Source organism: Onychomys torridus, chromosome 5 (genome assembly GCF_903995425.1).
Source record: "Onychomys torridus chromosome 5, mOncTor1.1, whole genome shotgun sequence".
NCBI lineage: Eukaryota > Metazoa > Chordata > Mammalia > Rodentia > Cricetidae > Onychomys > Onychomys torridus.
The window spans coordinates 54,321,065-54,336,040 of record NC_050447.1 but is presented as its reverse complement, the minus strand read 5'-3'; the positions used below and the strand labels follow the sequence as shown (position 1 = coordinate 54,336,040).

General features: G+C 42.0%; 1 pseudogene; it reads left to right on the top strand.

Moving 5' to 3' along the window:
- The first annotated feature begins 257 nt into the window (after positions 1-257).
- The window catches only part of LOC118584580, a 28,878-nt pseudogene continuing 14,159 nt past the window's right edge, over positions 258-14,976 (top strand).

The following is a 14,976-nucleotide window of genomic DNA, read 5'->3' as shown; positions in this document are numbered from 1 at the left end:
ATAGGCCCACTGAGTAGAGATTCTAGGTGTAATGTAGAAGTTTGCACAGTTTTAAAAGGTGTCAGTTTGTTTGACTGGTTAGCTGAAGCATTTGTCATAAGATGGCCTACCAAAAGGTAGCTGGAGATGTGTAATTTCCCTTGGCATAGTGTTGAAAGAATTGTAAGGCTGAGAGAAACTAATTTGAGAGTGGGTTTGCTGTGTAGAGTCTAATCCTCCACAACGGAAAGGGCTTCACTGATGCTGTAAGACACAAAATGGTGAGAGGAGCACAGGCACCTTTGAAGAGCCTTGTCATTGCTCTTTCCCTTGTGCCAGACCTTAGGGTCAGAGATGCTGCTTCTCAGTTGGATGAATTAACTGCAATGTGTTTAATTGGGCCAAGGAGTAGCAGGGGCCAGGTGGCAGCCCTGAACTGCCAAGGGCAAGGTGAACACAGTTCTCCTAAAGGGCAGCACAGGCAAGGCAACGTCTACAGTGGCCTGACCAATAATGGGCAGCGTTGGTAAAAAGATTTTTATGGTGGTATAACTTGTATGCTTTTGGTAAGAGTTAACCAGTCATGATGTTTCTAGGAATGAAACAGATAAGACACCTACTATATTTTTGTTTGATCTCTATAAGCAGAAAACAAAAAGCAAAAAAAATGAGAAAAAGGCTACATTGGATCATAGCCATATAGAATCTTGCTAACCAATTTCCACCTGATTTGCAGACCCAGATTACCCCCTGATAAAGGGAAGGCCAGGCACCCCTGACAAAGGATCTTGATAAAATACTCCAGAATTTTACCGTTCTCACATCCTGTCCAAGAGTGATCTATGGCCTTTTACAATGGTAACCAATGGATATGGTTCTGGCCACAAAAAGCATTGTGGCCCTCTAGTTAAATTGGAGGCTTATGAAAGCCAGGAGATGAATGCAGTTTTTGCTGAATTCTGACACGCAGTGGGTCCAATGGGTCCTGGAAGTTATCTTACAATTATTTCTCCAATTCTAGAATGTATAATTGGAGTTGATACAGTTAGAAGTTTGCAGAATCCCCGCATTCATTCTGTTTTGTGGAGTGAGCGTTCTTATAGATGAAAAGGCCAAAGGAAGCCATAAGAGTTGTCTCTCCATGGAAAATGGTGAACCCCAAACAATATCAAATCCCCAGAGGAATTACAGATGTCATGAATTTGAAAGATGCAGGAGTAGTGGGTCCCACTACATCTCCCTTTAACTCTCTTGTTTGGCCTGTGCAGAAGACAGATGGATCATGGAGAATGACTATTAAAAGCTTAATCAAGCAGTGACTTTGATTTCAGCTATTGTATCAGATGTGGTATCCTTAGTTGAACAGATTGCCATTGATCTATCAAATCCCTTTCTTATTTTAGAAATCTGCCCACAAGCACCACCAGATAGCATTTAGTGGGGCTTAGAAGAGAGGAAAATTCTTCAGAAAGTCCAGGCTACTGTGCAGGTGGCTCTACCACTTGAACCATCTGACCCAGCAGACCTGATAACACTTGAGGTATTAATGGTAGATGTGGATGCTTTTTGGAACCTTTGAAGGCCCATATAGGTAAATCACAGATGATACTCTTGGGATTTTAGGGCAAGATTCTACCATCTTGTCTATAGACAACTATTCTTTTTAGAAACAGCCCTTGGCCTGTTATTGGGCCCTAGTAAAAAGTGAATGTTGGACAATGGGCCACCAAGTTTACATGTGAACTGAGATACCCATAATAAGCTATGTAATAAAGATGTACATGCACAGTAGCAATTCATTATAAAATGGAAGTGGTATATATGTGATTGAGCTTTATCAGATCCAAACTGCCCAAATGTTGTGGTGATATTTTATTTGTATGTTAATAAAGTTTGCCTAGAGATCAGAGGACATAGATAGCCACCCATAAACAAAAGTCAGGTGGTGGTAGCGCATGCCCTTAATCTGATCACATGGCAGGCAGAGTCTCTGTGTGATCAAGGACACAGCCAAGAGTGGTGACACAAGCCTTTAATCCCAGTACCAACCATAGAGACCTGGAGGTCTGTACAGACAGGCAGTGACAAGGAAGTGAGGTGGCTGGGCTAAGAGCCAATAAGAAGGCAGAACAGCAAGGCAATAAAGGAGCAGATTAGACAGGAAGAGACTGGTTTTGGTTCTCTTGGGAAGCTACGGCAACATGGTAAGCTAAGGTTAGTTGGTGGCTATTACTAGTCCTATGAGCTCCAGGCAAACTTTATTTATTAACATACAAATAAAATATCACCACATTTCAGCACAAATCAAATATCACCACAAAATGTCTATAGTTTCTAATGCTGTTACAATGCCTTCTACTCCCAAGAATGTCTAAGAGGGCCAGGTGACCAAGGAAGAGAAGACTTCTTGGTTTACTAATAGTTCTGCATGCTATACAATACCACACAGAAGTTTACAGCTACAGCGTTACAACCCCATTTGGGAAAACCTTGAAAGACACCAATGAAGGGGAATCCCCACAGTGGGAAGAACTTCAAGCTGTGCACAGAAATGTACACTCAGAAGGAGAAATAGCCAGATGTGCAATTGTTTACTGACTAATGGGGTATAGTCAATCAATTGGGTGGATGGTCAGGAACTCAGAAAGAGCATGGCTGGAAAATTGTTGAGAAAGTCATTTGAGAAATATGTGCATAGATCTCTCCAAATGGCAAAAGATGTGAAGATTCTTGTGTCACATGTAAATGCTCAACAAAAGTGAGTTCAGAGAGGATGAGACAAGCAATCAAGTAGCTAAGATGACCCGTTCTATGTACAGATGCCTCTTTCCCCAGCCATTGCTGCCATTTGCCTAATGGGCCCATGAACAATGTAATCATGGTAACAAAGATGAAGGTTGTGCATGAGGTCAGCAATATCGACTTTCACTCACTAAAGCTGACCTGGCTACAGCTGTTGCTGAGTGCCAGATCTGCCAGCAGCAGAGACCAACACAGAGTCCCCCAAACGGCACTTTTCCCTGGTGCCAAAACTGCTTATATGGATTACAGAACACCTTATCCTCAACCATGGTATTCCACATAGCATTGTTTCCTACGAAGAAACGCACTTCCTAGACAGAGAATTGTGACAGTGGTCCCTTGCTTATGGAATCTACTGCTCTTACCATGTTTCTCACCATCCTGAAACTTCTGGCTTGATGAAATGTTGGAACGGCCCTTTAAGACACAAACACAGCACCACTTAACTGTGTTATACAGGGTGGTTTGAGTCTCAAATATCCCAACTATCTATGTCTTTAAAAAAGAAAAGCCACCAGATCTGATACTTACTATTGGGGCGAGAGTGTGGAACCTTGAAGAAATCATAAGACTTAGTGTAAGGGATTGTGATGCCTGGGCCATGATTTGAAGGCAATGCTGAGACCACAGCTGACAGTTTCAGAAGGTTAGAGCCCAGGATGGCAGAGCTGAAACAGCAAGCTGCACATGGCCAGAGCAGCAGCAGAGCACTCACATTCAATTCACGAACAGGAAGGAGGTCTAAAGCTGCCCCTGGTGACATATTTCTTACTAATCTTCCCCAAGCAGCTACCAAGAGGGGATTGCTATTCAAATACCCAAGACTTATGGGGGACATCTCATTCAAACTACTACAAGCATTAATGCTATACACCATTGCCTATTAAGATTTTAGTAATTTGAAAAGTGTAAGTACTTACTTGATTAATTTTAATAAGTTCTAGTGGAGTTTAAAACACATTTTCAACTACCTAAAGGCTAAAATATAAACCAAGATTTCAATAGCAACTGCAATCCATGCACTGGATCAAATAAAGCAGAGGTCATTTTCTTAAAGCCAGAGTATCAGAAAGTAAGTATAGATTGAGATGAAGAATGCCTTTTGGGGCTGAATAGAATTATAAATTTGGCTTTATCCCAGAGATCCAGTGATGGTTCAACATAGTAAGACAATAAATGTAATAAATCAAACAAATGGATTTAAAGACAAAATTCACATACTCATGTTAATAGACACTGAAAAAACTCTGGCAGACTCCAACATACTTTCATGACAAACTTCCTAGAGAGAATGGAACTACAGGGGCATAAATCAACATAATAAAGGCTCAACACGACAAAACTATAGCCACAACCACCCCCACCAAGAGCCCAGGGAACCCTGTGCAAGAGAAAGCAGAAAGGAGATCTATGAGACAGAGGGCACCAGGAGAACAAGGCCCTTTACGACAACTGAGCAAAATTCAGATGAACTCACAGACTGAAGCAGTAAGCACAGGGCCTACATGGGTCTCTGCATGTATACTATAGCTGTCAATTTAGCATTTCCACGAGACTCCTGAATGTGTGAACAAGTGGGTCTCTGATACTTGCGCCTTCTCTTGGGGCCCTTTTATTTTTCTGTTGGCTTGTCTTGGCTAACTTTGATATGATGGTTTTTGTCTTATCTTATTATATTTATTTTGTAATGTTTTATTGTTATCTCTTAGAAACATGTTCTTTTCCAATGAGAGTCAGAAAGGGAGTGGATCCAATTGACAGAGGAGGTGGTGAGGAACTGTGAGGAGTAGAGGGAGGGGAAACTGTACTCAGACTATATTGTATGAGAAAAGAATCTATGTTTAATAATAAGGGAAAGGCCTGTTATAAAACAAAAGAAAACAAGCCTTTCCATGCGATGAATTAAAACCCACTTGTAGAATTACAACAACAACACAAATCTTAACTGAGTACTCACTGATTTGCATACTCAATTACAGATTGTAGTTATTTGTAGTTACTTTCATTTTACAGAGAAAGATTTTATGCCTCCTGTGATTCATTTCATGGATCCTATGATGTCCACAATCACACAATTGGGAAGTGGCAAAGATGCAGTGTGTACCCAGGGAGAGTGGCTTTACCTCTCACTGGCTGAACCTTCCACTGAGTGTAGTAAGGCAGGATTACTGCTCATGGGTGTCAGCACTAATTCAAAAGCTGGGTTTTGTCTTTCCACTTGAAAAGCATTAGACTAAAAGTTTGCCTTAAAAAATGATTCTCCTATGAAAATAAAAATTTTCCTTAATCTTTCAGTGTAGTATTAAATAGTAAAGGACATTTTCTCTGTGCCTTCACAAAGTCAATTATATTTCAAATGGTCTTTAATTTTAAAATACACATGTTTCCAAAAGAGAGAGAAAATAAAATTAATAGGCTACAAAGAGGAAAATAAGAAGTCAAACTATTGCTATTTGCAGAGGATATAATACTGTGCATAAGACACCTAGAAACAATCAACACTTTCAACAAAGTGGTGGGATGCAAAATCAGCTTTCACAAATCAGCAGTCTTCCTACACACCAAGTACAAACACACTAAGAAGGAGATCATAGACACACTCCTATTCCTATAGCTTCAAAGACAATAGAATGTTGTGGAATAAAAGGAACCAATGAGGTGAAAGACCTCTACAATGAAAACTTCAAATCTCTGAAGAAAGAGACTGAGAAAGACACTCGAAAACAGAAAGAGATCCTGTCTCCAAAGATCAGCAGAATCAATATTATGAAAATGACCATTTTCCAAAAGCAATTTACAGACTTAATGTAATCCCCCTTAAATATCCATGATATTTTTTTAACAGAAATAGAAAAAAAATCATAAAACTCACATGTACCTGTAGTGATATATTATGTACTCTAATAAACTTCCCTGGGGATTGGAGGACAGAGATAGCCACTAGATTAGACATAGAGGCCAGACAGTGACAGCATACACCTTTAATCCTATCACTCCAGAGGCAGAGATCTGTCTGGATCTCTGTGAGTTCAAGGCCACACTAGAAACAGAGCCAGGCAGTGGTGGCACACACCTTTATTCCCAGTACTGGGAAGCACACATGCCTTTAATCCCAGGAAGTGACCACGGGATGGAGAAAGGTATATAAGACATGAGGAAACTAAACAGGAACTAAAGCAGTTTAGCTGAGACCCTTTTGGGTGAAGACTCAGAGGACTTCAGTCAGAGGATTCACGGAGTTGGTGAGGTAATAGGTGGTGGCTGTTGCTTGCTCTGCTTCTCTGATCTTTCAGCTTTTACCCCAATATCTGGCTCCAGGATTTTTATTAAAAGACCATCTAAGATTCAAACAATATGTTCGATGTACCCACATAAGATCCTGGATACACAAAGCCATCCTGAGCAAAAAGAACAGTGTTGGAGGGATTGTCAGTCCAGTTTTCAAGACATATTATAGAGCTATAATAATAAAAACAATATGGTACTGGCACAAAAACAGACATGTAAGGTAACAGAATAAAATAGAAGATCCCAACATAAATACACATAACTACAGCCATCTGATATTTTAAAAAGATACACAGTGAAGAAAAGACAGCACCATCAACAAGTGGTACAGGGAAAACTGGATGACCACACACAGAGAAGTGAAATTAGACTGTTATGTATCTCCCTGAACAAAAATTGATCCCAAATGGATTAAGGACCTCAATTTGAAATGCTAAAACTGAAAGATGAAAGCATAAGCAGTACCCTATAAAATATAGGGGTAGGAAAGAACTTTCTTTATAGGACTCGATTTGCCCAGAAATTAAGGCTAATACTTGACAAGTGGGACCTCATAAAACTAAAACATTTCTATACAGCTAAGGAAACAATGTAGAGAAATGGAAGCCCACAGAGCAGGGGGGAATCCTTGCTGTTATACATCTGACAATATACAAAGAACTAAAAAAAAAAATAGTCAAAACAAATGACCTGATTTAAAAAATGGGCTAGGTTTTTTTTTTTTTTTTTTTTTTTTTTTTTTTTTTTTTAATTTCCATGGTATAGCAGTTATTTGTATAACATAGCAGTTATTTGTATAACATGTTTTTCCTTTTCCAGTATGAGATTTGCCGAGGAGGGGAAAGGCCTGTCTCATTTTTCTTATGGTTTATAAATTAGTAAATGGGATATTTAGTTCTGTACCTAAGTTCACATCAAGTATGGACATTGGGGTGGATGATACAATCAGGGTTGATTATATTTTTAAAGAGTTAAGACTATATAACTCAATGAGTAAAGTTCTGGCTGCCCAGTTGCCAGAGTGCTCTTAGAATACATGAAGTCCTGGGTTCCATCCTCATCACTGCATAAACTCAGAATGGTGTCTCATATCTATGAGCCCAGAACTCAGGAGGCTGAGGCAGGAAGATCAGGAGTTCAAGGTCATCCTTGGCAACATAATAAGTTTGAGCTAGTCCGGGATACGTGAAATCCTGTCTCAAAACAAAACAATAAATAAATAAATAAATAAACAAACTAGACTTCCATTATGTTTCACAGTTTACTTTGGCCTTGGCTTGTTCAAAGTCACACAATTCCCAATTTACCTCACATTCACTTCTCCCAGTTTTGCCCCATCTGCCTCTCTGTTGGTGTTCATATTAGAGAATTGATGTTGCTCTTCCACACACCCTTGAAATGGCCTGGTGAAGACACTGACTCTGACTCAACTCCTTCATTTTACAGAAGGGGAAACTGGTCCTCAGAAGACTTGGATAACATCTGTTCAGTATTAGAACATTTGGAGTACAACTTCTTTTATTTCTTTGAGACAGGATCTGGTGGCTCAGCTTCTAGTACTGAGATAACAGGCAAGAGCTGCCACACCCAGCTTTAGTGGGAATTTTGTAAGCACCTTATTTTAAACCATTTATTCTAGAGAAAAGTCAAACTGCTTGACCAAGAAGACAAGCCAGACGTGCTGAGGCAGGGAGGTACTTGAGATTCATTCCCCTGTGTGTTGAGGGGACTCTAGGCAGTGGAATCTTCAAGATCAGATCCCAAGTTCCCAAACCTGAGGATCTAAAACATTGAAACCATTGTTTCTTTAGTGTCAACATCCTGAGGCTTCCATGACATTGACAAGTGGAAATAGCTGTGTTAACGGTTATCACTCACAAAAATAGTGGAGGCTAGGGATAGTGGTAGTAGTGGAGCTAAGGATCTTTTTGTGAGAATGCAAACTTGTACAGCCACTCTGGAAATCAACATGAAGAATCCCCCAAAACTAAAAATAAATCCACCACATGACCTAGCTATACCACACTCCTTGGCATATGCCTAAAGGAACTGACATCCTACACCATAGAGACCACTCAGAATTGTTCATTGCTGCCTTATTCACAGTAGATATGAAATGGAGACAACCTATATTTCCTTCAACAGATGAACAGATAATGAAAATGTGTTACATATACAAATGGAATACTATTCATCTGCTAAGAAAAATGAAGTTTGCAAGTAAATTTATAGAACTAGAATAGATTGTGTGGAGGGAGGTAACATAGTCCCAGAAAGACAAAAACCAAATGTGCTTTTTCATCTCTAGTTCCTAGCTCCAAAATATGTGTGTATATGCAGGAATAACTGCAGAATTAAGGAAAGTACAGAGGGACCATGAGGTTGGAGTGGACTTGAGAGAGGAATAGCAAGATACAGGTGATATGAAGAGGGAAATTAGAGAAGTGGAGAGGATCATTCATTGGGGAGGGAGGAGAGAGGTCAATATAGAAGAATAAAGAAGGGGAACAAGTAACATGAAGGCTGTTTGATAATGCCTCCAGGAATCATTTTGTATTTACCTAAAATTAAATGCAATACATGTAAGTTTATGTACACACACACACTCCTTAAACATGGTTATGCTACTTGTACTGATAACACTCCACAGAAGAACTATAGACAACCTAATAAAAACCTCAGTACCAGGCAAGAGAAACCTCTGTTTGAGTTGTTGGTCAATGTAGGGACTCCCTAAACAATGTAGGCTACTATTGTGCTCCTTGGTGGCTCCTTAGATATTGAAGGAAAGTATCTATTGAAGATACTGCACAATTAGGACACAGGATTCAGATGACTTGAGGTGGAATTAACCTAAAACCCTTCTTCCTGCCAACCAGCTTCCATAGTGCCAGATAGTACTATGTAAACTGCCAAGGGAGAGAAACAACAGTCCCATCCAACTATGATGCCTATGAACCACAGCAGTGACCAGCATGGCAAGATGTCCCTAAAGATGGAATAGTAACACTCATATGTTTGCAGTAGCTAATAGTTGTCTAATTGGTCATGCAACAGGAGGAAATAATGCCTGGTAATAGAAACCTAGCCAACAACTTGGGACTAGTGAGATCATGGAATTTAGAAGAGAATCTACTATTACTCCTTTACTAGACTGGCATAATTCCCCACTTCATTCTAAGCTCTATCCTTATACTCACAGAGATGTATAGCTCTGACCCCTCATCAAAGAAGCTTCTCTGAATAGCAAAAGGAGATTATTACAGAAAATCACAACTGGACACAGTGCAGAGATCAATAGATCATAGTGAGCCCAGTCTCAATGTGTACATCTACAACACAACTCTTTTTTTTTTTTTTTTTTTTCCGAGACAGGGTTTCTCTGTAGCTTTGGAGCCTGTCCTGGACTATCTCTGTAGACCAGGCTGGCCTCAAACTCACAGAGATCCACCTGCCTCTGCCTCCCGAGTGCCAGGATACAAGTGTGCGCCACCACCGCTCGGCTACAACACAACTCCTACTCCTGAATTTTAGGGAACATCGTAGAAGACGAGGTAGAGTGGTTGTGGGGGCCAGAGGGCCAGGAAGTCTGCCGTGAGGTTGGGTCTCCTAGAAATGGCTGCCTCCAAGACCTGGAAAATGTCAATAGACCTGCTATCAAGTTCCACCACTGCTGGGGGACTGAAGTTGAATAAGGGGTTCCACAGAACGAGGGGACTCAGGACTATGCTACTCAAAAGTGCCTTTACTGACATCCAGTGAAGCTTTTATTCTCGATAGTTCAGAGTTCAAAGCAGGGACAGAGAAACATGAAAAATTTAAGGAGTTTTTCTCGTCACTAGCACTGAATATGCTCAGGATACAGGAGCTCTCACGACAGAATGGGGGCTGTTTGCCTAAGTCCTTGAGTGAGCTAAGCTGCTTTGCTGGAGAGGGGGAGGAAACATCTTTCCTGAGGCATTCCTTGGGCAGGCAGAGGAGTTCTTCCTGGGAGAGTAAACAAAGTTCTATGGGAACAGCGTTCACACAGCAAGATAGTGTGGGAAAATCCTTTATGTGCAAGATATTACATGCTAACATGGAAAGGGGAAAATCTCATGGGGCCCCACCTCCTGGGCAAAGAGCTATAGGCAATTAATGACTGCTGAGAGGAAAAATTAGCCTCTCCCAGAAAAGAGCCCTCTAGTTGATTATCCAAACATACTACGTGATCAGCGCTGGAATTCATATACACACAAACATCAAAACACAGACTCAGCAGGTTGTGTTTACGTGTTTGTGCATATATACAATGTCACAAAGTGAACATTCCCATTCCAAAAGGGAGGGATTGGGACGTAGAAAGATCAGATAGGCCCAGAGCAAGACCAAAATCCAACCAGGCAGACATGAAATTCTGAAGCTCCAGGTCTGACATCTGGTGAGAACTGGAGGCATGATGGAGCTCCAGCATTAGTGGACCTGCCCCTGCAGGAGGACTGGCCCCTGCAGGAGGACCTGCCCCTGCAGGAGGACCTGCCCCTGCAGGAGGACCTGCCCCTGCAGGAAGGACCTGCCCCTGCAGGAGGACCTGCCCCTGCAGGAGGACCTGCCCCTGCAGGAGGACCGGCCCCTGCAGGAGGACCGGCCCCCGCAGGAGGACCGGCCCCCGCAGGAGGACCGGCCCCCGCAGGAGGACCGGCCCCCGCAGGAGGACCTGCCCCTGCAGGAGGACCTGCCCCCGCAGGAGGACCGGCCCCCGCAGGAGGACCGGCCCCCGCAGGAGGACCGGCCCCCGCAGGAGGACCTGCCCCCGCAGGAGGACCTGCCCCCGCAGGAGGACCTGCCCCTGTAGTCTTGCTTGCAGCAGTCCACAGAACCTCTCTTCTGGGTGGGCTCTGCTCACTGCTTGCAGCTTTCCTCAGCCAATGTTCCATATCCTTGGCACCTCTAACTTCCTGGAGTCATTGGCCTCACCTGCAGGAATTCTGACCATGCGCTCATTGTCTGGCCTCCTAGACCTTCATTTGAAATCCAGATATTAAGTTCTGTGTGCCACAACACTTCCCATTCTACAGCAATGATGGTAAGGTCTGTCATCGGTGAGCAGTATTTCAGTTTCCTTAGATCATGTCTTTAATGACCTCTGAGTATCTTAATGATTGACAGTGGGGAAGCACTTCTCTACATAGCTCTGGAGGGGCAACGTGACCTGAATTCGTCTCTTAAAGTTTTTTAAATGAATTAAAACATTTGCACTCGATCCTGTCATGATGGTTGAGGTCTGAGCAATTTCTGAGATAACCTTAATGCATTATTCTGTTGTTATTTATTGAGACAGGATCTCATTTCATAGCCCAGGCTAGCCTAGAATTTAGGGCAATTATCCTAGCTTTGCTATAAGTGCTGAGATTATAGACTAAGGCATCTTTCTTTTTGTCGTGATGCAAAGTACTTTCCTATGACTCCTTCCTCTTCTTCCTCTTTGTCCTCTTCTTCCTCCTCTTCTTCTTTCTTATTCTCATTCCCTTTTCTTCAGTACTTGGATTGAATCTAGAGCCTCAGTCATGGTAAACAAGTGTTCTTCCACCTAGCTACATTCCTAGCCGAATAATGTGACCTTTGAAGAGATTAGAGCCATGTACACATGCAAGGCTTTGTGTTCTATCCCGGCACCACACAAACAATAACAGCAAATAAACAACAAGAAAGAAATTATCAGCAGCCTTCTCCACATCTTTGAATGAGATCCATTTTGGGTCAAACAGCATGTTTTTTAAATTGTTTACCCTGCTTTTACTTCTGATTCTCACTATAAATCTGGTTTGAAGCAACTGGCATAAAAATAATGCTATAGCTTAAACACCATGCTGTTTTGAAACTCCTTCACCACATTATCTAGTCAGTCACTTTAAAAATCAGCCACATATGAAGGCTGAAGACAGGGAAAAGGTATGAAAGTTCATTGCTAAAATGTAACATGCCTGACCTCTGGTCAAACAAAGTTCTCATTCTCATCTAAAACCTCGTGAGCACAAAAATGTGCCCATTTCTATTGTCATTCTGCACCTGTGAGCTCAAAATCAAAACCATACATTTAAGGCATAATAGGTTTTTTCTAACTCACTTCTCCAAATTCCTTTTTGTAAACTAATCCCAAAGACTTAAGAACTGCACAGGCAGTCTTAATAACAACAACCTATTCCTACCATCAGTTTTCTGTCCTAGTTAGACTTTTTCTTTTTTAGTCATTGACAAAATACTTGGCCGAACAATACCAACGAGGAAAGATTTATTTCGTGACAGAGGGTCCAATCCACAGTCCTTGCCTCATTTATTTTCAAACCCCAGTCAGGTAGGACCTTGTGGTGAGTTGGAGTATGTGTCAAAGGCTGCACATTTCATAGCAGACAGGAAGTGAGGGTAACCAGAATAGGGTATATCTTCAAATGACATACCCCAAAGATCCACTTCCTGTGAAAAGGCTTAGATCTCAATTCAAGATGTGCTGGGCAGGGCTGGGTCTGGAAGTTGGGTGTACCATGGAAGGGATGAAATCAGCTGATCACAGGGTCCTGGGCTGGCAAGCAGGAAGTGTATCCTAACCCAAGCCTAGAGCTTTGGGTCACATAGGAGATTCTATTTCAGCAGGTCTACCAGGTCCTACTTTGCCTCAGCTTCTCAATCCTCAGGTCTAGTACGGGTCCTGCATCCAGTGCCTCAGCCTCATCTGATGAGCCCTATCCGTGCATCCCAAATCTCCAGGCTTGGGCCAAGATCCACTTCCACCCTCCACGGAAGAGGGGCTGGAGATTTCGAAGACCTATTTGTGCTCTCCAATTATAGGCAAACCATGACTCCATGGAATATTCCTAAAGCTTTGCATTTGGTTTTAAGTAAGATTTTAATAGAATTTTTTGACAATTTTAACACACATAAATGTGCTGACTTTACAGTTGAATATGTCGTATTCAAATGTTTTTATAAGACTTATAAGAAAGAATACCAACTGTAGAGTAAAAAGGCCAGTCAAAGAAACCCATATTGACCCTGAAACCAAAGCCAGTGAAAGAAACAGACTTTGGCCCTAAAAACAGAGCCAGTGAAAGAAACACACCCTGGTCCTGAAACTAGAGCCAAAAGGTTAAAAAAGGGCCAGTGAAAGAGACATATTTTAGGCCCGAAACCAGAGCCGAATCTGACCCTGACCAACTCAGCATAAAACCAACCAATCCTGGAGCAGGAAAACCAACCAATCCCTGAGCACAAAATCCAGCCAATCTGAGTTTGTCCAAACTCAAGGGGATTGAAATCTGACCAATTCCCAACCCGAAAATCTTCTCCCTGGAAAAACTCTGCCCCTAGGAAGCCTTATGTAAGCCCTGTGCCTGTTCAGCTGGCAGCTGCTCTTCTCCTCTCTGGCAAAGGCAGCCACTCTCCTGGATTCCTCCCTCCAAAATAAATCTCTTGAAAGAGTTTTGGGTGAAGATCTTCTTTCACCAGAGCAGAGCAGAACCTCTACTGGGAAACTCTCTTTGCAGAATGGAGCAGAGAAGCAACAACACCTTTGCTGGGAAACTCCCTTAGGGGAGCAGAGCTGAAGTAATAACTTTTAGTGGGAGCAAGAGCAGATTGCTACTTTTCTGCAGGGGTTTCCCCCTTAGCAGAGTGAAGCAGAGAAGTAACAACTTAGGCTGGAGCTGAGAAGAAAGGGACCTTTCTGCTGGGAAACTCCCTAGTGGAGTGGAGAAGAGGCAATGGATACCTCTGCTGGGAAACTCCCTTAGGGGAGAGGAGCAGAGCTGAGCTGTAATGGCTCTCTCTTGGAGAGGAGCAGGAAGGATTGCCACATCCTATGGGGAGACCATCCCTCACCGGAACTCAGCTTCAGGTATGACCTGACTTCCCAACAAGTCAGGATACCTTTCCCTCCAGAGCTGTAGGTATCCAGGATACCTCCCCTTCACAGCTTCAGGTAAAGCTTGACTTCTGACAGTCAGGGTACCTTTCCCTCTACAGCTGTAACATTTGTACCAACAGCTTCAGAAAAGTTACTCTGGGTAAAGTTCCTGTCCTATTGAATTCTTTGAATTATCTTTTACCTACTTAAATCTAAGTGTTTACCCTAAAAAGAAATCCTGGGGCCAGTGAGGTGGCTCGCCAGCTGAGGCACTTGTTCTGCAAGTGTGATGACCTGAGTTTGATTCCTGGAAGCATATAAAGCTGAAGAGTGAAGACTGACTCCACAGAGTTGTCTTCTGACTCCCACATATTGTACCACGGCATGCACACTCCCATGTATACCACACGCATCCACTAATACGTACAGTTCTTTAAAAGAGAAATGCTTCCTCAGACCTTCAAACTGATTACTGCTCTTGAAGGCAGAGCAGCCAATCTCTTAGTTCTTAAGTGCTTTTGTATCTTAAGTCTTCCCAATATTTTCCTGTTCATCATTGGTTTTTGAATGTTTTTATGAATAGCTACCCTTTTGTATACATGATAGAAACATTTTTTTAGTTTTCCATGTTGTTCAGGAAACATCATGTGTCGAATCACTTTTCACTTCTTGCCTTTTTCCCCTCCACTTGAACCAAACATATTTGTGTTTCAGACTTTCAATCGTGCTATTTTCATGTTTGGTTATTTAATTTGTTACTATTTATTTTATATGGTATGAAATCTAATCCTTTCTTTTAAAATCTATGTCTTATAAGTTTTGCATCATTTGAAGTGATGAATCACTTTTTCCCTTCACTCTCATCCCCTCTTGCTCTCCTTCTTGCTCTCCCTCTCTCCCTCTTTCTTCCTGGGAGGGTAAGTCACTATTTTTCCCAGACTGGCTCCAGATTCCTAGCCTTAAACAATCTTCCTATGTCAGCATGTGAGACAGCTGGAACTATGGGCAATATCATTCTCTTAGCCTTC